The following is a 23,321-nucleotide window of genomic DNA, read 5'->3' as shown; positions in this document are numbered from 1 at the left end:
TAGACCGTTTTATCTGCCACGGGAGTTCACCTCCACCATAATAACTGCCGCTTATATCCCTCCCGACGCTGATGCCAAGCTCGCTATGAATGAACTTCATGCAGCCATCAGCAAACAACAGACTGCTCACCCGGAGGCTGCTTTTATTGTTGCGGGGGATTTTAATCACTCAAACTTAAAGACAGTGCTCCCCAAATTCCATCAGAACATTTTCTGCCACACAAGGGGAAACAAAACTTTAGACCAAGTTTACACAAACATGGCTGAAGCATATGCTGTGACCCCCCTCCCCCACTTGGGTCAATCAGACCACCTTTGTCTGTTTCTCACCCCCAAGTACTCACCCATCGTCAACCGTGTGAAGCCATCAGTAAGGACCATCAAAGTGTGGCCAGCGGGGGTGGACTCCACACTCCAGGACAGGTTTGAACACACAGACTGGAGTATGTTTGCTTCCCAGGCCACATGTGGCTCTCACACAGACATTGACAGTTACACTTCCTCTGTTCTGGAATATATCAACACCACCATAGACAGTGTTACAACCCAGAAACAGATCACCACATACCCAAATCAAAAGCCATGGATGAACAAGGAGGTGCGCCTCCTGCTGAAGGCACGCAACACTGCATTCAGATCAGGGGATGCACAGGCCTACAGCACTTCCAGGGCTAATCTGAAGAGGGGCATCAAAAAGGCCAAGCACTGCTACAAGCTAAAGCTAGAGGAGCACTTTTCCAACTCTGATCCTCGGCGCATGTGGCAGGGCATCCAGGCCATCAGCAACTACAAACCCAGCCAGTCCACCCCCACAGCCACAAATGTCTCCTTCCTGAACGAGCTAAATGACTTTTATGCCCGCTTTGAAAGAGACAATACAGAACCCTACACCAGGAACACTACCTCAACCGACCACTCACCTATCACACTCACCTCCTCAGAAGTCTACACCGCACTGAGTCGGATCAATGTGCGTAAGGCTGCTGGACCAGACGGTATTCCTGGGCGCGTCCTCAAAGCATGTGCAGAACAGCTCACTGGGGTATTCACAGACATTTTCAACCTGTCGCTTAACCTAGCAACTGTGCCAACATGCTTTAAAACCACCTCTATTGTGCCAGTGCCCAAACACTCCAGCCCAACATGCCTGAATGACTACCGCCCTGTAGCACTCACACCCATCATCATGAAGTGCTTCGAGCGGTTGGTCCTGGCACATCTGAAAGACTCTCTGCCATCCACAATGGACCCACATCAGTTTGCCTACCGTGGCAACAGGAGCACAGAAGATGCCGTCTCCATAGCACTGCACTCTGTCCTCACACACCTGGACAATAAAAACACTTATGCACGAATGCTGTTTGTTGACTTCAGCTCAGCATTCAACACTGTCATACCCTCTAAGCTAATGATCAAACTCAGAGACCTGGATATCAACACGTCTCTCTGCAACTGGGTTATGGACTTTCTGACTAACAGACCTCAGAATGTTAGATCAGGCCACATCTGCTCCACCACCGTCACACTCAACACTGGTGTACCACAGGGCTGCGTGCTGAGCCCCTTCCTCTACTCCCTTTTTACCATCGACTGTAGGCCTGTAAACAGATCCAACACCATCATCAAATTTGCAGATGACACCACAGTTATTGGTCTAATCAGCAATAATGATGAGACTGCCTACAGGGAGGAGATACAGCATCTGGCCACTTGGTGCACCGACAATAATCTGCTCCTTAACACCAACAAGACCAAGGAGCTCATTGTGGACTTCAGGAAGGGACGAACAGGCTCGCATGATCCCATCCACATTAATGGGATGGCCGTGGAGCCTGTCTCATCTTTCAAGTTCCTGGGGACCCACATCTCTAAGGACCTTTCCTGGACCACCAACACCTCCAGCCTGGTCAAGAAGGCTCACCAGCGCCTATTCTTCTTGAGGCAACTTAAGAAGAACCAGCTTTCATCAGCCGTCTTGGTGAACTTCTACCGCTGCACAATAGAAAGCATCCTGACCAACTGCGTCACAGTCTGGTATGGAAGCTGCTCTGTTGCTGAGCGTAAGGCACTGCAGCGGGTGGTGAAAACTGCCCAACGCATCACAGGGACTACACTGCCAGCCATAGAGGACATCCAGAAGAAACACTGTCTGCGCCGAGCACGCAGTATTCTTAAGGACACCTCTCACCCTGCTCACAGACTGTTTTCTCTCCTGCCTTCCGGCAGGCGCTTCAGGCTCCCCCGGACAAAAACCAGCAGACTGAGGAACAGCTTTTTCCCCAGAGCTGTCTTCCTTTTGAACTCTGCCCCTCACTGACTCTTTTGCCCCTCCAATACACCCCCCACACTCCTCTAACTTATACTCCTCACAATCACTGCACTATTTAACATTTGCACATTTAAAGTTTGCACATATTCATTGCACTGATTCATTTATCTGAACTGGACATACCCACAGCACATGGACATTTGTAATTATGTTTATCTATCTGCACACTTCTGCTATTAATAGCATCCTGTACATATATTCATTTATTGTAAATCTGTTCATAGCTAATACAACCTGTATATAATGTTGATAGTACATCCATCTGTAAATATTACCATAGTTTTTCTATAACTGCACTTTATAACTTATACCTATATCCTGCACTTGCTGCTATTGCACTGCTGGTTAGACCTAAACTGCATTTCGTTGCCTTGTACTTGTACATGTGTAATGACAATAAAGTTGAATCTAATCTAATCTAATCTAATCTAATTATTGATTCGCCTTTCTCGTTCGCCACGAATCCAAAATGTTTCCAGATTGGCGCTGAGCGAGCATAAGCAGAGCGTAAAACACTGGCTGCAGTCAGTAAACCATTTAACAGATGCCCCGTCTGCAGCCAAACTTTAAAAATGTATAAAGCATATTTTAATCGTTTAACTGATACCATTCATCGGTTACAAACGTGCCCTTTCGGTTATTGCTTAATCGGTTATTTTGAGCATCCCCAACTAAACCGCATGTGAAAGCTCTATTTTTTTTTTCTCTCACGGCCGCACGCCGGAGATCCGGCATGGTGCCGGAATACTTTAAGCCCTGGTAAGATCATGTTTATTACTAAGAAAACTAAATCAAAATTATATTTTAATTGAACACATCTGATCACATAAAGTACGCACAGAAAAGTCTGTTTAGTGTTGTGGAAAGGCAAAGCTGAATATCTGTGGTTAAACTGCCACCCAGCGGTCAAAAGCTGCTGGCGCACCAAGTACCGCTGTCGCCGCGGTATGAATGGCGCCATAAGGAACACATTGAAGTAGTAACATCTGTATATTGGTGGCTTTAACCATTTTAACCATAAGGAAAGTTAAAGATGTGATGCTGCATATTAGTTTTTTCACCTAAAAACAAGCATTAAATATTGTGTTCTGTGTGGCTTCTTGAAAAATAATGAATTCTAAAAGTCTGTTTAAATCTGAAAATTTAAAGACATTTTAAGGAGTGAGCATCTAAATTTTTGTTTTGTGTAAGACCATTTCAGATTTACTAAAAATGGAAAACACAAACCCTCTTTTGGCATGGAAAAGTAGCAGTTTTTGGAGATCTTGTAGCGTTTTATTAAACTTGATGTTTTATTGTAATATTAACATAGTACAAACTATTCAGCCTGTTTTCTAGTCCTTTTATTAAGAAGCCAATGAACCAACTAGGGAATGAAAATCTAACATCTTTTGTGATTATTATTATTTTTTTTTTTATAACCCAGCAAGCAATAGCCGTCATTTCACCGGCTAGGTGAAGTATAGACCAGATCTAGCCCGGCTACGTGTAACCCAATTTTAGCCCGAATAACCTTAAATTTAGTTGTATGTTGTTTTTTGCTAAATAAAGCTTATGATATGTATGATATTCCATCATGTAATAAAAGTCAATAACGTTTATGAGGTTCCTGCAAGTAATAGACGTAGTTTCAGTTTCTCTGTGAAGTATAGACTCAATCTAGTCTGGCTATGTGTAACCCATCTCTAGCCAAAAAACCTTAAATTTGCTTACCTGTCTTTTTTTTGGCAAAATACCTTGTGATATGTATGATATTCCTTCAAGTAAGGAAAGTCAATCGCATATAGGGTGTTTGGGCTTTTAAAAATATATGCTATTTTCATAGTCTGAGCGTAGCCTTGAATTAGCTCGTCATCCGGCCGGCTATTTATAGCCCACTGATACCCTAAACTGATTCACTGTATTTGGCCGTGCAGCGCGTGCCTCACGCACGCATTATCAGTAAGTGTTAAGGTGTAATTTCGTGACATGTTCTATTTGTAGCCATAATTTAGCTTTGAATTTGATGGGCTTTACCCACCTCGCAAAATTGACAAAAAAAAAAAATTAATTGCAGACTTACTGCCTTTTTATTTTTAATTAAAAATGAATATGGTTTAATATATCTTATTTATAATATATTACATATATCTTACGGTAAAACAAGCCAGATCTAATCAGTTAAGAAAAATCAATGCAGTTCCGTACTCCACACGATAGATGGCGGTATTGCATATTTAATAATCTGCTTTAATCTGCTTTAAAATCATGTTGTTTGGCAATGTTTTTTATTATACGTGCGAGTTTTAATATAGTATTACGCTAATATCAATGGACAGGCACCATTTATTCCAAAAATCTTAGACAAACAAAAACGGTGTGAGGGAGGGTTACAGCATTTTAAACACGCAAAATGAAACACTTATTAAGCAGTAATTAAGTTATTAAGTTTGGTGATTAAGAGCATTTATTGTGTACATTGCGAGTCGCCTTGATTAAATTGGCTCATGAAGTCAAATAAAAAAGTCAGTCATGAGATGAAACTTGTGCAGTTCTGACTTTTAAATCATGTTTGCTTGTGATTTCATAACAAGAGACTTTTAAACACAAGTACCAAGTTAATTCTGTTTTTAGAGAATCAATTCAAGTTAATTTCAGATTTTTTATTGATTTATATTTTATAAATAAACTTTACTATGTTATGGAAAATGTCATTTTTTTAGTATTATGAGTAACTGTATTTTGACTTGTCACAGTAAAATCAAGTTTAAAGTAAGCTGATAGTTATTATTATTATTATTATTATAATGCTTCTCTAATATTTGTAACTTTGTTTTTCTCCACAGATATTTGAGTGTGTCCATGTAAAATGAGCAGTCTAGCAGGTATGAGTTGCTTAAACACTTTAGAGTAAAACATGTACATTATGACCACGTTTGCTGGTTTCCCTGTCCATATGCAGATTGCCCATGTACAGTAACAAGATGAATGAAGCTTTCGAGTCACATCAAACACACAGAATGAATATTAAACAATATTTATGCATTATTTTCATAGCTGCTGTTGACAGAAAGAAACATTGAATATAACACATTGATACTAAAATAGTTAAAATAAGTGAATAAATAACTGAATTTAAATGTGTAAATAAGTAATCAGCTTTAAGCTGTAAACCTGTGAATAATTATTTTTTATGTTAATAGATGTGTTTTTCTTCTAGTTTTAATACGTAACCATCAAGCGTGATTGTGTCCTGAAGACCTACCTCATTTGAAGAGTCTGTGCATCTACCTCAATGAAGACTTGTAAAAGAATATGTGGTTAGTGTGTCAGCCCACCCTCCTTTCATAGATGTATTTGTAAATCTCACAGGCACAGGACTGAGTTTGCAACACATCTCAGTATTTTCTCTCCTTTTTCTGCAGGACTGAAAGTGGCTGAATCTCAATATGCACACACAACAGTGGAGATCTTTATCGTTTGGGCTGAGGATGCTGGTCCTAGGGACAGACCTACAGATGTTGGTGTAGAAGTTTTGCAGAACCTGCTGAGTGTCACATATAGATTGGATGGACTTTTTGGGTTCATGTACACTTAAAGGTTTTTTTTAACCAGAAATGAAAACGTTTAATTATTCATGTCGTACAAAACATTGATTTGTCTTCAAAGTACAAATTAAGATACTTCAGGTGAAATCTGAGAGCTCTCATTCTCTATAGACAGCAATGATCCCAACTTGTTTAAAGTCCAGATAAAAACCTAAAACATCCTCAAAACAGACCACATGCTTTCAGTTGTTCAATCAGAATATTTTTAAGCTACAAGAATAATATTGAGTGCATAAAAAGCAAAAATAACAGCCTTTGAGTTTCTTTATTCTGTTAAACACAATATATTTTGAAGAAAGCTGAATACCTTTAACCATTGGTATAACCTGTACTTCCCTGGTATGTTTTTTACAGGTTTTCAGCTTTCTTTAAAATATCTTCTGTGTTCAACAGGAAAAAGTCTTAGTTTTTATCTTATTTGTTTTGTCATAACTTTGACATTTTTATATATATTTATTTTGTATTGTTTAATGTTTTTAATATTGTTAATGTTGCTTTCATTAATAAAAGCTTTGTTTAATTAGTTTGTATGGATTGCATTTTTGAGAACCTGTTGATCAAAAATCTTTATATGTATATGTGTATTTTTGTTGTTCATTAAATGTACAAACATAATCATTCATTAGCTGAAATTTTGATGAATTGTTTATGCTTGGGCTGTACTTAGACGTCTATTAGATTTTCACTGACAGCCCAAATTTAACCATTATTTAGCCTAGACCAAAATTCACTGGCTTTTAGACGTATATATGTAGCCGTTGAAAAGGCGTCTAAATCACGTCTAGTCTAATCTTGGGCTATGGTTAGACGTCTATTAGATTTTCACTGACAGCCCAAATTTAGCCGTGATTTAGCCTAGACCAAATTTCACCGTCTAATAGACGTATATATGTAGCCGTCTAAACTTGAGCTATGCTTAGACGTCTATTAGATTTTCACTGACAGCCCAAATTTAGCCGTGATTTAGCCTAGACCAAATTTCACCGTCTAATAGACGTATATATGTAGCCGTCTAAACTTGGGCTATGCTTAGACGTCTATTAGATTTTCACTGACAGCCCAAATTTAGCCGTGATTTAGCCTAGACCAAATTTCACCGTCTAATAGACATATATATGTAGCTGTCTAAACTTGGGCTATGCTTAGACGTCTATTAGATTTATACTGACAGCCCAAATTTAGCCGTGATTTAGCCTAGACGTCTAGGCTATGTTTAGACGTCTAATAGACGTCTTTTAGACCAAAAAATGCTTGCTGGGAACAGGCAACTAATGATTGCAACTATACATGTTACACAAGTAACATAAATGTTTGTTTGTTTGTTTTTCAGGAGGACCATTTAACAAATGAGGAGGAATGACCAAAACCTGGGCCCTGAATCAAACTTTGATTTGCCATTTTCTTTTCCTTTTTAGAGAACTGCCTAAAATACATCTTTTTCACAATGTCACTTCACCTCCGTCTTTAAAGTACGCAGTGTATTTTTAGTTTCAGTTTACTTTAGAATGAATGGGAGACTTCTCTGGAAAATTTACAACTGAAAATATTAACATTGCACATTTTAATTTATGACTATTACAGTATTGGGCATTTGTTCAAATGTTTCTCTTTCAATACTGAATAGCTTTCTGAGTTAGAAAATGATTCTTTAAGTTATTAAGAATAGGAAAAAGCTATTGTTTATCAAGGAAAGTATATGTTTGCAACCTTTTCACTTAATTTATTTCCTCAATAATGGATTTATTATTATTATTTATTAAAATCTTCCTATATTGGTCTCGTTTCAGAAAGGAGGTTAAGTGAAAACTCAGAGTATGTTAATCCTGAAATGAGAGAAACTCTTGGATTTGTCAAACTGGTGAAAGCAGAGTAAAACAGGGTCAAGCCTGTTTCTGAAAGAGAGATACAGTAACTTTAACTCAGAGTCAGTTACCGTGGTAACTTACCCTGTGAACCTAACCTGGTCATGAGCAGGTTTATTCTCTAAACTCGGAGTTTCTGTCGGTCTCCTCACCTTTTTTTAAAAACGAAGCTGTATTTCTCACCTTAGCCTTACGTTTCCACCCACCTATTTTTATGCGCATTTTCGAGATGCACATAAAAAAAAATCGGTTGATGGAAACGCCAAGATGCGTATAACTTTTTAAATGTTATCTTTAACTGATGAACGTAAAAGTGGGAACCTTAAATTAAACATTTCCACTGAACATTAAGCTAAGGTTATATGCATTCTTGTTTTGTCAAATTTGTTACAGAATCTATGCAGAAGCCTATTTTTTGTAATTTAATGCAATTACATCTGAAATAAATTACGGGCAATTCCCCACTTTTCACATGAAAAGTCAAAAAACGTCACAATTTAGATTACTTTTTTATTATATATAAATATTTAAATACTTTAAATGTAAACTTGAGCAGTTATGTTTTCCCATTGCTAACTGTCTCTGTTTCACTGATACAGTGGTGTTGCTTTATTTTAAATATATGCTCATATTTGTTATAACTTTGCATGAGCACATCAAGTTCAGCTGGAGACAGAAATCTCTTTTTTTCAGATGTTGCCATGGTCACTCGTAATATCTACGCTCCATTGATAATGCCTTTTTATAGTTGCAGTGTGCGTGCTTAACATTGAGTCGGTCTACACAAAGTTGATTGTGCTAATTCAGATCAGCTGTTCTGAAACCCAAAACTCTTGTGCTTTTAATTTCTCGGTAAGTCAACTCAGAGTTCAAGTTTAAACTTTGTGTTGGTTGAACCTCCTTACTGAAACAGGCCCACTATCTGGTATGTCATCTATAAATGTTGTCTATAAACAAATTTATTTACTTATTCATTAATGTTTTGTTCAGTTTCTCCATTTGACTGAATAAAGAGTGGTAATGGCGATTAAGTGGTAGGTGTCCTTCCACCACATACTGTGTGGATTTAATTTGATATCTGCACTACATTTTAACAATTGTTAGATATTATTTCATAACCTAATAAAACTAAATTAAAATGCAGTCTTCTTGGTGTTATTCTTGCAATAGTACATTTTTTATAATGCTTTTGTTTCATTAATAAGAGTCACACAACATTATTGTTTCTATTTTATTTCATTTGGATATTAAATAGACAAATGTTTTATGTTCAAAAATGAAATACCCTGAGAACTGAGCAGTAGAATGTGAATAATATGAATGTGTTTGTAAAACAGCTATCCACCGTAAACCACAGTTTTACTAATTAATTATACTTCAGGAGACAAAAAAAATAAAATGAAAGTAAATTCGACAAAAAATGTTTAGCACCCGTGTAAACATCTGAAATCTTTATTTGACAAATGCTGACAAGTACATACCAAATTCAAATATTAATGTTATGTAGTGATAAATCAGCAATGATGACCTGAGGTTAACGTATTAATGATATTAATAAATCAGTGATTATGACCTGAGGTTAAAGTATTAATGATATTAATAAATCAGCGATGATGACCTGAGGTTAACATATTAACCTTAATGATATTAATAAATCAGTGATGACCTGAGGTTAACGTATTAATGATTTTAATAAATCAGAGGTGATGACCTGGGGTTAACATATTAATGATATTAATAAATCCGCTATGATGACCTGAGGTTAACATATTAATGATATTAATAAAACAGTGATGATGACCTGAGGTTAACATATTAATGATATTATTAAATCAGCGATGATGACCTCAGGTTAACGTATTAATGATATTAATAAATCAATTCAATTCAATTCACCTTTATTTGTATAGCGCTTGTACAATGTAGATTGTGTCAAAGCAGCTTCACATAAAAGGTCATAGTAAATAGGAACAGTGTAGTTCAGTTTGTAGTGTTTAAGTTCAGTTCAGTTTAGCTCAGTTCAGTGTGGTTTAAAAATCACCACTGAGAGTCCAAAAACTGAAGAGCAAAACCAACGATGCGCAGCTCTTTAGATCCCAAACCATGCAAGCTAGTGGCGACAGCGGAGAGGGAAAAAAAACTTCACTAATTGGCGAAAGTGAAGAAAAAAAATCTTGAGAGAAATCAGACTCAGTTGGGCACGACCATTTTAATTTCTCCGCTGGCCAAACGTCTTGTGCAGAGCTGCAGTCTCAGCAGCGGAGGCTGGAAGCTGGCCTCAGCGAAGACTCTTCTGTCTCTGGAGGGTCACAGGAATCAGTCTCATGTTCTCCACTCCTCCATGACCACCACAGTAGCTGCTCCGGATACGGCCTGGTCCAGGATATGGAAACCTTGGGATCATCTCGTTGTTGGTCTTGGATCGAATTAGTGACTCTGCATAGTCTGCATAATAAAGAGAATAATTAGCGTAGCTGCTGTTCATAGTGTATATAAACAAGATGCAGAACCTGTGTGGAAGCCCGCTAAGTGGTGCACTGAGTGTATGCTTTACTAAACAGATAGGTCTTTTATCTAGTTTTGAATTGGGAGAGTGTGTCTGAGCCTCGGACGTTATCAGGAAGGCTATTCCAGAGTTTAGGACCTCCTTTACTCGACTTAGCTATTCTGGGTATTACCAGAAGCCCTGAGTTTTGAGATCTTAAAGAGCGAGTTGGATAGTAGCGAGACAGAAGATTGGTTAGATAAACAGGAGCTAGATTATTTAAAGCTTTGTAGGCAAGAAGCAATATTTTAAATTCAATACGAAGCTTAACAGGCAGCCAGTGCAAGGGGGATAAAATTGGGGTGATGTGATCAAATTTTCTAGACCTGGTAAGAACTCTGACAGCTGCATTTTGTACTAATTGAAGTTTGTTAATAGAGGATGCTGGGCAGCCAGCAAACAGTGCATTACAGTAGTCCAGCCTAGAAGTCATAAAAGCATGGACTAGCTTTTCTGCATCTGAGATGGATAGCATACTTCGTAACTTAGCGATATTTCTCAGATGAAAGAAAGCAGTTTTTGTGACATGGGATATATGATTTTTAAAAATTAAATTGCTGTCTAATATGACACCCAGATCTTTTATAGTAGAGCTAACGCTAGCTTTGTATCAGTTATAATGACCTGAGGTTAACATATTAATGATAATAAATCAGTGATGATGACCTGAGGTTAACTTATTAATGATATTAATAAATCAGTGATGATGACCTCAGGTTAACATATTAATGATATTAATAAATAAGCGATGATGACCTGAGGTAAATATTAATGTTATGTAGTTATAAATCAGCAATGATGGCCTGAGGTTAACATATTATGATATTAATAAATCAGTGATGATGACCTTAGGTTAACATATTAATGATATTAATAAATAAGCGATGATGACCTGAGGTTAATGTATTAACCTAACGGTCTACAATATTTCTCTGTTGCCATCGGTATTGTGATGGGTGCAGAGATGTATAGTAACGAAGTAGAACTACTTCACTACTGTACTTAAGTACTAAAAGGCAGTATCTGTACTTTACTGGAGTATTGTTTTTTTCTCCTACTTCCACTTTTACTTAAGTACATATTTTCGATGAGTTTAATACTTTTACTCCAATAGATTTTTTATGAGCTGCATCGTTACTCGTTACTAGAGGTGTCAAAATGGTCGATATCGGTTCAGTAATAGATCATAACGGGTTATTACGTACTGACGTCATTTATCTCCTATGTGCGGTGTCGCAATACTATGGCGAAGGACGGAGGCGCGAGGGCGAGTGAAGGCGGCACAGCACACGAGCCGCTATTTCACTACTACAGAGAAATGTTGTGAGACTCCATCTCTGCCTCTCTCACTTTGGACATTTGACCCGCTGGCTTGTTTGTGAGGTAACTTTTCATCTCCTCTTGGCTGTTAAAGCGATACTTGTGGATCCAGACCTGGGCGTGTATGAGGTGCAAGTTTTCTCCACTGTGTCTATTATAGATTACCTGTGATAACCGCGTATTATACATACATAGACTGTAACCGCGGCTGTTCTTCCCGCCATCAGTGAACAACGCTTTCATTTCTAAAGCCGATAGCAGCCCTTTCTGTTGAGAAGGTGAAGACAATAACCAAAGGGGTGTAAGACCTCGCCTGTCAGCGTTTAAAAAGCAGGCGGGAGAATATTTACATTAGTTTATTTGCTATAAATGCTCATGCTGTCTTCTGTGCATGAGTTTTGTTTGATACATTCAGAAAGAGTGTTTTCTTTGAGCGGGTCAAATTAAGGGTACAGTTCATATATATTACTGCTGTATTAAAGGACACAATTTTACTACAAGTAACCATTTAACTGTCACACCAAGAAAAAAACCAATAGAATTTTTTTATTTATTGCATTTCTTAACTCCTAATGTCGCTAGTTAACACAATCAATACATTTTCCCCCAACACATCCCATAATTTCTAAAATATCAGCCTCTACCAAATGGTTGAGATGTTGGTTTATGGTAAAAGTACCAGAATGAATAAATATGCTATAAAAATATGAAAAATATGAAGTTTAAGACCAATTTATTTAAACATAATCAAAATGAAACATTTTTGAATACTAAATCATAGCCATAAGCCATAAAATATTTCAGATTTTCATTTAACACAGTTATATACACGTTTTCTTTTTTTTACAATAAAATCAAAATCAAGTGAATTAGAACGTTCGTTTACAGCGTTTACAACCAGTAATTTGTGCTCCGAAAATGAGTTTCAATAGCGTTTTGAGTGGATTATGGACTGTTTTTGTGACACACAACTTTTAAAGCTGTTATAATCTGTCAGATCTGTGGTTCAAGCGTGAGAGAAAAACAGTATTGTAAGTCATGTTTCTTTTCGTTCTGCTTAATGACCAGCCCCCAAAAAAGAGATTTAAAATAAACAAAACAATATGATGTCTTTTGACTGCATTCTTTAATAACTACATTACACAATACTTGTACTTTTACTTTCAGTACTTGAGTAGTAAATTTTGAAATAAACTACTTGCAATACTTAAGTACAAAAAATGTTGAATACTTTAGTACTTCCACTTAAGTATGTTGCTTAAAGAGCACTTTTACTTCTACTCAAGTCACTTTTTGATAGAGTACTTGTACTTTTACTTAAGTCTGGGTCTCTAGTACTTTATACATCTCTGGATGGGTGCCAGGTGTCCCAGCGTTTACCTGGAGACTTTAAGGAATAAAAAAAAGGAGACAGAAACTATTTCGCTCTTCCAATTGGCCTTTATGCATTTCTCCCAAGTGCTGTCGACTACATACATGCTAGACAATGACAATGAGTAGGCAAAAGGAAAAGAAAAAGACACTCAAACATCCGTCGCAAAATAAAATGTTGCATTATTGAAATAAAAGAATAATACAGTGGTAGAGCGACTATCACACACTTCTCAGAGCTCGCCAGGACTGAACTGAGCTCCCATACATGCATGCTTACATCTCAAAGGTAAAACAACCACAGTAGAAGTCCTCTTAAAGGGGACATTTATACACAATGCATATAAAAAATTAAGCGACCGTTACAATATCACAATAATTAACCTCGAAAAAAGCAGCGCAATCACTACCAGACTGCTGTTGTGTTTGCAATAAGGAGGGACGAGGCTGAATCCAGCTTCTTATTCGTAGCTTCTTATTGACTCTATCCGATCCACCTAAAAAACCCAGACGCTTCAGTTTTTCATCTTCTTAATCGCGCTCAAAAAAAAAAACACACAACAGTTTTAATCTAAGCAAGGGCTTATTATGCGGTCCTGGCACCATCTTGTGGATAGACAACATCAACCGTCTTTGGTCTACTATGCTATGGCAGGCTAACGCCCCATTCACACGGGGCTTCAGTGTCAACATTTGACAGAGGCCGTGTCTGAAGTTGGGGCTGACGCGATCATCATAGCAGCGTCAGCCAATTGAAATATTTGGCTTCGTATTATAAATAACTTCACTTTATAAATTACTTTATAAATAACTTATAAATAACTTTATAAATTACTTCACACGTCTAAAATGTGTTTATATTGGCAAAATGCATGACTAATGAATGTTAATGCACTATTAAATAAAACATTTCTACACATTCCTGCCACATAAAAAAATATTTATAGTTACACGTTATAGTGCTTTACCATTCTGTAGTACAGTATACCATTTATATTACAGTATAATAAATATTTGTTTATTAATTACATTGAATTTGAAAAAAAAAACACTCATTTATAAATATTTCTTCATCGCAAAATAAACAGACATATAAAATTGTGACATTAAATGATTACCAAGGACCTGTTTATATTCCTTTATTGCAGAAAGAAAAACACAATAAATGTATTTAAAACTTACAAATAAAGAATAATATTTATAATGATTTCTATTCACAGTGCAGTGGGTAGCACATTCGCCTCACAGCAAGAAGGTCGCTGGTTCAAGCCTCGGCTGTGTCATGTCAAACCCAGGCCAACATGTTCTCCCCATGTTGGCCTGGGTTTCCTCCGGGTGCTCCAGTTTCCCCCACAAGTCCAAAGACACGTGCTATAGGTGAATTGGGTAGGCTAAATTGTGTGTAGTGTATGAGTGTGTGTGTGTGTGTGTGTGTGAATGAGTGTGTATGGATGTTTCCCAGTGATGGGTTACAGCTGGAAAGGCATCAATTGTATAAAACATATGCTGGACAAGGTGGCGGTTCTTTCCGCTGTGGCGACCCCAGATTAATAAAGGGACAAAGCCGAAAAGAAAATGAATGATTATTATATGTTTCTGTCACAATAAATGCTAATATGTTTCCATAACACACAGCAGTTTGTGATTGATGACTTTAGTGAATTAATATCTTCAATTAATATTGAAGATTGTGGAGTGCTGAACCTGAGTCATTGTTCATTATTTGTTCATTATGTATAAGTTTACGTTAACAACGATTTAGTATTACTGAATAAATGTGTTGTTCATTGTTTAGTCATTAATCAATGAACAAATACATTAGTCTGTGTGAAAGTAAACATTAGCTAATTATGTTAAGCTGTTAATGAAAAGAGATAAAATACAACAATGAGAAACACTTTTTTAACTAATACATATGTTTATTTAACATTAACAAAGATTAATTATTGCTTAACATATGTGTTGTTCGTGGTAAATTCATGTTAATTAATGTATGAACTGATGTTATCTAATGCAATCTTCCTATAAATGTTATGCTATTTAATCTTATGAATAAATAAATTTACTTTCAACAAGCTAGCGCTAAACTGTTTACTTAATCTCAAAACACATGGATGACATTGAGGGGCCTGTGTGCAGGATACATCAGACTCATATCACGATCATTTTTAATACCATTCTATCACCTAATACTTAAAAACAACACATTTAATAACATTGCGAATGAAATAAATATACTTACAGTGCGAGTGACCGTACGTGAAGCATCTGTCTCACAGAGAGCGAAAGCATGCCCGCGTGCGCATGTGCGGCTGAGTGCTGTCTGATTGCGCATGTCCAGCTGAGATTGCATTGTGTCTGCCAGATACCTTCTCGCTTTTCGTCTCCTCAGCACCTCCTCCAGATTCCTCATTTGTTCTTCATCATTAGCTCCTGTGATTAATGCCATCTAAATACACAACCGCATGCTTCATGTTTTGGAGAATTCCCTCCATGGTGCATTAAAAAATGGCTGGACTTGATGCCACCCCAAAGGGTAGTCTACAGTATGTGTACAGCCTCTTCCCAGCAAGCAATAGCCGTCATTTCACCGGCTAGGTGAAGTATAGACCAGATCTAGCCCGGTTACGTGTAACCCAATTTTAGCCCGAATAACCTTAAATTTGGTTGCATGTTGTTTTTCTGCTAAATAAAGCTTGTGATACGTATGATACTTTGTCATGCAAGAAAGGTCAATAACAATTATGAGGTTCCTGCAAGTAATAGACGTACCCAGCAAGCATTTTTTGGTCTAAAAGATGTCTATTAGACGTCTAAACATAGCCTAGACGTCTAGGCTAAATCACGGCTAAATTTGGGCTGTCAGTGAAAATCTAATAGACGTCTAAGCATAGCCCAAGTTTAGACGGCTACATATATACGTCTATTAGACGGTGAAATTTGGTCTAGGCTAAATCACGGCTAAATTTGGGCTGTCAGTGAAAATCTAATAGACGTCTAAGCATAGCCCAAGTTTAGACGGCTACATATATACGTCTATTAGACGGTGAAATTTGGTCTAGGCTAAATCACGGCTAAATTTGGGCTGTCAGTGAAAATCTAATAGACGTCTAACCATAGCCCAAGATTAGACTAGACGTGATTTAGACGCCTTTTCAACGGCTACATATATACGTCTAAAAGCCGGTGAATTTTGGTCAAGGCTAAATAATGGTTAAATTTGGGATGTCAGTGAAAATCTAATAGACGTCAGTCAGAAGTACAGTCCAAGCATAAACAAGTCATCAAAATTTCAGCTAATGAATGATTATGTTTGTACATTTAATAAACAACAAAAATACACATATACATATCAACATTTTTAATCAACAGGTTCTCAAAAATGCAATCCATTCAAACTAATTAAACAAATCTTTTATTAATGAAAGCAACATTAACAATATTAAAAACATTAAACAGTACAAAATAAATATATATAAAAATGTCAAAGTTATGACAAAACAAATAAGATATAAAGTATTTTTTTTCCTGTTTAACACAGAAGATATTTTAAAGAAAGCTGAAAACCTGTAAAAAACATACCATGGAAGTACAGGTTACACACCAATGGTTACAGGTATTCAGCTTTCTTCAAAATATCTTGTTCAACAGAATAAAGAAACTCAAAGACTGTTGTTTTTGCTTTATATGCACTCAAAATTATTCTTGTAGCTTAAAATTATTCTGATTAAACAACTGAAAGCATGTGGTCTGTTTTGAGGATGTTTTAGGTTTTTATCTGGACTTTAAACAAGTTAGGACCATTGCGGTCTATAGAGAATGAGAGCTCTCAGATTTCACCTGAAGTGTCTTAATTTGTACTTTGAAGACAAATCAATGTTTGGTACGACACGGATAATTAAACGTTTTCATTTCTGGTTAAAAAAAAACTTTAAGTGTACATGAACCCAAAAAGTCCATCCAATCTATATGTGACACTCAGCAGGTTCTGCAAAACTTCTATACCCACATCTGTAGGTCTGTCCCCAGGACCAGCATCCTCAGCCCAAACGATAAAGATCTCCACTGTTGTGTGTGCATTAAGATTCAGCCACTTTCAGTCCTGCAGAAAAAGGAGAGAAAATACTGAGATGTGTTGCAAACTCAGTCTTGTGACTGTGAGTTTTACAAATACATTTATGAAAGGAGGGTGGGTTGACACACTTACCACATATTCCTTTAAAAGTCTTCATTGAGGTAGATGCACAGACTCTTCAAATGAGGTAGGTCTTTAGGACACTATTACGCTTGATGGTTACGTATTAAAACTAGAAGAAAAAAAAAACATCTATTAACATAAAAAATAATTATCCACAGGTTTACAGCTTAAAGCTGATTACTTATTTACACATTTAAATTCAATTATTTATTCACTTGTTTTAACTATTTTAATATCAGTGTGTTATATTCAATGTTTCTTAAAGTCAACAGCAGTTATATGGATAATGCATAAATATAGTTTAGTATTCATTCTGTGTGTTTGATGTGATTCGAATGCTTCATCCAGCTTGTGAATGCACATGGGCAATCATAGTGTAAATGTTTTAGTCTAAAGTGTTTAAGCAACTCATACCTGCTAGACTGCTCATTTTACACAGCCACACTCAAATATCTGTGGAGGAAAAACAAACAATTACAAATATTAGAGAAGCATTATAATAATAATAATAATAATAATAATAATAATAATAATAATAATAACTTCATAGTAATCAGCTTACTTTATACTAGATTTTACTGTGACAAGTCAAAATACAGTTACTCATATTACTAAAAAATGACATTTTCCATAACATAATAAAGTTTATTTATAAAATATAAATCAATAAAAAAATCAGAAATTAACTTGAACTGAGTTTCTAAAAACAGAATTAACTTGGTACTTTCCCACCCAGCAAAAAGTCGTCGAAAAGACGTTGAAAAGACGACATTGTCAGACGTCCAAACAACGTGGAAAACAGGTGGGAAAGTGAAAGACGAAACAACGTCTTTTTTACGTCGTCGAAAAGACGTAATTGTAAGACGTCCAAACAACGTGGAAAACAGGTGGAAAAGTGAAAGGTGAAAAGACGTCTTTTTCATGTCATCGAAAAGACGTTATTTTCAGACGTCCAAACAACGTGGAAAACAGGTGGAAAAGTGAAAGGTGAAAAGACGTCTTTTTCATGCCGTCGAAAAGATGACATTGTCAGACGTCCAAACAACGTGGAAAACAGGTGGAAAAGTGAAAGGTGAAAAGACGTCTTTTTCATGTCGTCGAAAATACGTCAATTTTAAGTCGAAATTTGGTTCTGAGAAAGACCTTTATAAACGTTTTAGAACATTTTTACATAATTCATAAATTAAACATTTTGTTAAAAATATAGTTTATTAGGCTAATATTTGCTCTCAAAATAGTACAGCAGACAAAAGTAATGACAAAACATGCATTGGTCAAATTAACATTAACACAACAACAACAACAAAAAAGCATCAAATTAGTGTTTTCAGCTCTGCGTCTGCCACTGCCAGACCGTACAGGTGGTCTCTCACGGCCCTGTAAATGATGTGGCTGTTGTGTCGCACATTTTGGCTGCAATGGCAATAACAAAGAAAAATTCTGTTTTAGTTGATATAGTGCGCATCCTTATGGTCACATCTGTTTTCTGATGTGGTATTTTAAGAAAGTCTTGTTTTTAAATTAACGTGACATTCCAATAATAAATTCTATTTTGACTGCATGATACACACGTTTTTGTATAAGGACACATTAAAGTTGATTTAACCATACTTTTTAATGTATTATTTATTTTTAAGAAGTGGACAGAGATGGCGAAAGTACACACATCTTACTCAAGATGAAGTGATACTGATGCTTAAAACGACTCTGGTAAAAGTTGAAGTAGTCTACTGACTGCACTTTTGTAGTCAAAGTAAATAGTATGGCCTCAAACATGTAATAAAAAGTTTCTATTACTACCTGTTTTTCACGCTGGTAACTAGACTCACATCATACAGTACATGGATACGTTTATACAAAGTAACATGCATTTCTAATTTTGATGTTACATAGTTGCCAATTGTCAGCTGGATAGCCAAGCATCACTCAACAACATGGTCAAAAAGTCACTCCGTACCATCAGCTTGACACAAGCTTAGCATTATGCAGATGATATAGCACTATGCAGATGATACTCAATTATATATTTCAACTAAACCTGACGAGACGTCTAATCTGTCCAAGCTAACTGAGTGTATTAAAGATGTTAAAGACTGGATGACCAACAATTATCTTCTCTTAAACTCAGACAAAACAGAATTATTACTTATTGGGCCTAAATCCTGTACACAGCAGATCTCACAACTCGATCTACAATTAGAGGGATACAAAGTTAGCGTTAGTTCTACTATAAAAGATCTGGGTGTCATATTAGACAGCAATTTAACTTTTAAAAATCATATTTCCCATGTCACAAAAACTGCTTTCTTTCATCTGAGAAATATAGCTAAGTTACGAAGTATGCTATCCATCTCAGATGCAGAAAAGCTAGTCCATGCTTTTATGACTTCTAGGCTGGACTACTGTAATGCTCTGTTTGCTGGCTGCCCAGCATCCTCTATTAACAAACTTCAATTAGTACAAAATGCAGCTGCCAGAGTTCTAACCAGGTCTAGAAAATTTGATCACATCACCCCAATTTTATCCTCCTTACACTGGCTGCCTGTTAAGTTTCGTATTGAATTTAAAATATTGCTTCTTACATATAAAGCTCTAAATAATCTAGCTCCTGCTTATCTAACCAATCTTCTGTCTCGCTACAATCCAACTCGCTCTTTAAGATCTCAAAACTCAGGGCTTCTGGTAGTACCTAGAATAGCAAAGTCGAGTAAAGGAGGTCGAGCCTTCTCATTTATAGCTCCTAAACTCTGGAATAGCCTTCCTGATAACGTCCGAGGCTCAGACACACTCTCCCAATTCAAAACTAGATTAAAGACCTATCTGTTCAGTAAAGCATACACTTAGTGCACCACTTAGGGGGCTTCCACACAGGCTATGCATCTTGCTGATATACACTGTGAACATCAGCTACGCTAATTATTTTCTTTATTCTCCATTTCCACCTGGGGATACTCTTCCCGAGGCCCTCAGACTATGCAGAGTCACTGATTCGATCCAAGACCAACGACGAGATGATCCCAAGGTTTCCATATCCTGGACCTGGCCGAATCCTGAACAACTACTGCGATGGTCATGGAAGAATGGAGAACATGAGACTGTTTCCTATGACGCTCCAGAGACAGACGAGTCTTCGCTGAGGCCAGCTTCCAGCCTCCGCCACTGAGACTGCAGCTCTGCACAAGACGTTTGGCCAGCGGAGAAATTAAAATGGTCGTGCCCAACTGAGCCTGGTTTCTCTCAAGGTTTTTTTTCTTCACTTCCGCCTTTAGTGAAGTTTTTTTTCCCTCTCCGCTGTCGCCACTGGCTTGCATGGTTCAGGATCTGTAGAGCTGCGCATCGTTGGATTTGCTCTTCAATATTTGGACTCTCAGTAGTGATTATTAAACCACACTGAACTGAGCTAAACTGAACTGAACTTAAACACTACAAACTGAACTACACTGTTCCTATTTACTGTGACCTTTTATGTGAAGCTGCTTTGACACAATCTACATTGTATAAGCGCTATACAAATAAAGGTGAATTGAATTGAATTGAATTGAATAGCATTCAACAGTTTTGCTGCTTTTCGATCAAGAACACCTGCCATTCGTGTTAATACGCTCTAAAAATAGTAGTACATTTTAAATGTAAATTATAATAGTTTAAATGTATACATTTATTCTATAAAAACATTTTGCATGATCTTTTTTTCACGTGCAATTTCCTGATCATATGCATTATAATTTTATCTATAAATGACCTGCAATCCGATCAATAAAACATCTTATTAACTGGTGTAAACAGTCAATCAGCCGACTCTCTGTTGTAATCATCTAATTAGCCATTTTGCCCTTATAAAAATGGGTGTGAGAAAAAAACTGGGTGGAAGGAAAATATATTTTTAAGTTTTTTGCGTTACCTCAGCAAAGTTCCCTCGCAAAGATGTTTTCCACAAACACTGCATGTTCACTTAATGTTTTCACACGCACAGGACACTCTTGTAAGCCTATCTATTATTGATTTTTTTAACATTAAACGCATAATAATTAAGTGCAAAAAGAACAGCCGAACTTCGGAAAAATTGATCACTGCGGGTGCCGCGGTGGTTGCTTTGTTTCTCTGCTGTTGGCTTGTCAGTGGCGCGGCATTGATCACTTTTGTTTTAATAAAAAATAAGATAGCCTAATTTAGTAATTTAATGTAATATATAGTTATTAATCAGTGTAATTTATAAATCTATAAATTATTTAGTGCTTTTTCGATTTAGGCATATAGCCCGAGTATCAGGCCCGGCGCTACGGGGGGGCAAAGGGGGGCCTCGGAAAGAATTTGTTTGTTTACTGTTTGTTTACTCAAAACTGAAAATTCTTTTTATCAATAATTACTAATACTCTACTCATTCAAACCTTCAGAACACACATTTAGATATTTTATAATATGAAATAGAATTAAATAGAATATGAAATAATTATTATAATTATGAAAATTGTGAGATTAAAGCTAGGCCTATAGTGCAGAGATCTAGGGTGCGTTTCCCAAAACCATCGTTAGCCAACTAAGGTCGCAAGATTTTTCATTTCCTAATATATAATAAATATTACATTTCATTTTATAATAAATCGCCTAGTATTTATTTATTCATATGATTTATATATGATATTAGAATAGGTGTTAGCTTTTGTAAGTGATTTGTTTTAGAATAGGATATGTCATTCTCAATAATATTTGTAAAGAAAACGCAGTCTCTATATGTGCCATTTACATATATTTCAGTAAATATAGAAAACGAGTGCATGTTTTAACCAAAAATAATATAGGATTTTATTTAAATGCTTGTTTGTGTAAAACAATATAATTTGCACAAAGAAATGATGGGGTTCTTCTGTAAAGAAGTAGTTCCTCTGCCCCGTTTAGAGTGTCATTATGGACTCTCTGACACTCTGATGCGCATGCTCGAGTGACGTCACTGTCACTGGACGGTAGCTTCGCTGCGTTTGTTTGGAGTTTAGATTCACAATTTACATTTTTATCATAAAATACCTCCTCATTCACTAAATATTTATCTCTCCTACTTGGGGTGAACAATCCCTTAACACACTCATACAAACAAATCTACTTTTAAACGTTCTGTCTCTCGAGCATCCGCTTGGCGTTTGTAGCTTTAGCCTGCTAGCACCGCTGGTCAGCTAAAGCTACCAACCTCTTTCACTCACTTATTTTCTCACTTTCTGGCTTTGCTCTTCACCTTGTACAATGTCGCTTGCGTGTCTGTCCTTGAGTGCAGGAGAGGCATCGATGGAGGCGCTGGAGCTGGAGCTGGAAGCGGTGGAGTCCCAGATTCGCTCGCTGGAGACGAAGCGAGAGGGCATCAGGGCTAAGCTCTTAACCCGTACTCACTCGTCTGAGGTAAGTGTTCGATACAACGACAATCTCCCTGTTTCCTCAACCCCGTGTGCTTCTCTGTCCAGGCCCAGCGCACCGAGGACGCGGTTCACCCAGGCGTCGTTCACGCCGACTCCCGGCTACCACGGCCCCTGGGTGCAGCCGCGTAAGGTGCTTACCAGGTCCCGGGGCAGAACGTCTCCTCCTCCGGTGTTCGAGATCCCCACGGAGAACCGCTTCGCCCCTCTCCGCGAGACAGGTCGCGATGTTGCCATCATTGGCGACTCAATCGTGCGCCACGTCTGCTCCACTTCCTTCAAAGGTAACAAAGTACGCACTTTCTGCTTCCCTGGTGCCCGAGTTAAGCATCCGCTTGGCGTTTGTAGCTTTAGCCTGCTAGCACCGCTGGTCAGCTAAAGCTACCAACCTCTTTCACTCACTTATTTTCTCACTTTCTGGCTTTGCTCTTCACCTTATACAATGTCGCTTGCGTGTCTGTCCTTGAGTGCAGGAGAGGCATCGATGGAGGCGCTGGAGCTGGAGCTGGAAGCGGTGGAGTCCCAGATTCGCTCGCTGGAGACGAAGCGAGAGGGCATCAGGGCTAAGCTCTTAACCCGTACTCGCTCGTCTGAGGTAAGTGTTCGATACAACGACAATCTCCCTGTTTCCTCAACCCCGTGTGCTTCTCTGTCCAGGCCCAGCGCACCGAGGACGCGGTTCACCCATGCGTCGTTCACGCCGACTC

General features: G+C 37.4%; 1 long non-coding RNA gene across 1 annotated transcript; it reads right to left on the bottom strand.

Moving 5' to 3' along the window:
* Positions 1 to 16,633: 16,633 nt before the first annotated feature.
* On the bottom strand, positions 16,634 to 17,714 carry LOC130219081 (uncharacterized). Its single transcript, XR_008836024.1, has 3 exons — positions 17,627 to 17,714; positions 17,222 to 17,321; positions 16,634 to 17,116 (listed from the first exon to the last, which is right to left on the bottom strand). It is a non-coding gene; the product is annotated as an uncharacterized LOC130219081 (long non-coding RNA).
* Between the last annotated feature and the right edge of the window lie 5,607 nt (positions 17,715 to 23,321).

The sequence above is a fragment of the Danio aesculapii genome, chromosome 25 (genome assembly GCF_903798145.1).
Source record: "Danio aesculapii chromosome 25, fDanAes4.1, whole genome shotgun sequence".
NCBI classification, from domain to species: Eukaryota; Metazoa; Chordata; class Actinopteri; order Cypriniformes; family Danionidae; genus Danio; species Danio aesculapii.
Note: the sequence above shows the minus strand (reverse complement) of the source record. Positions and strands in the feature narration are given on the sequence as shown.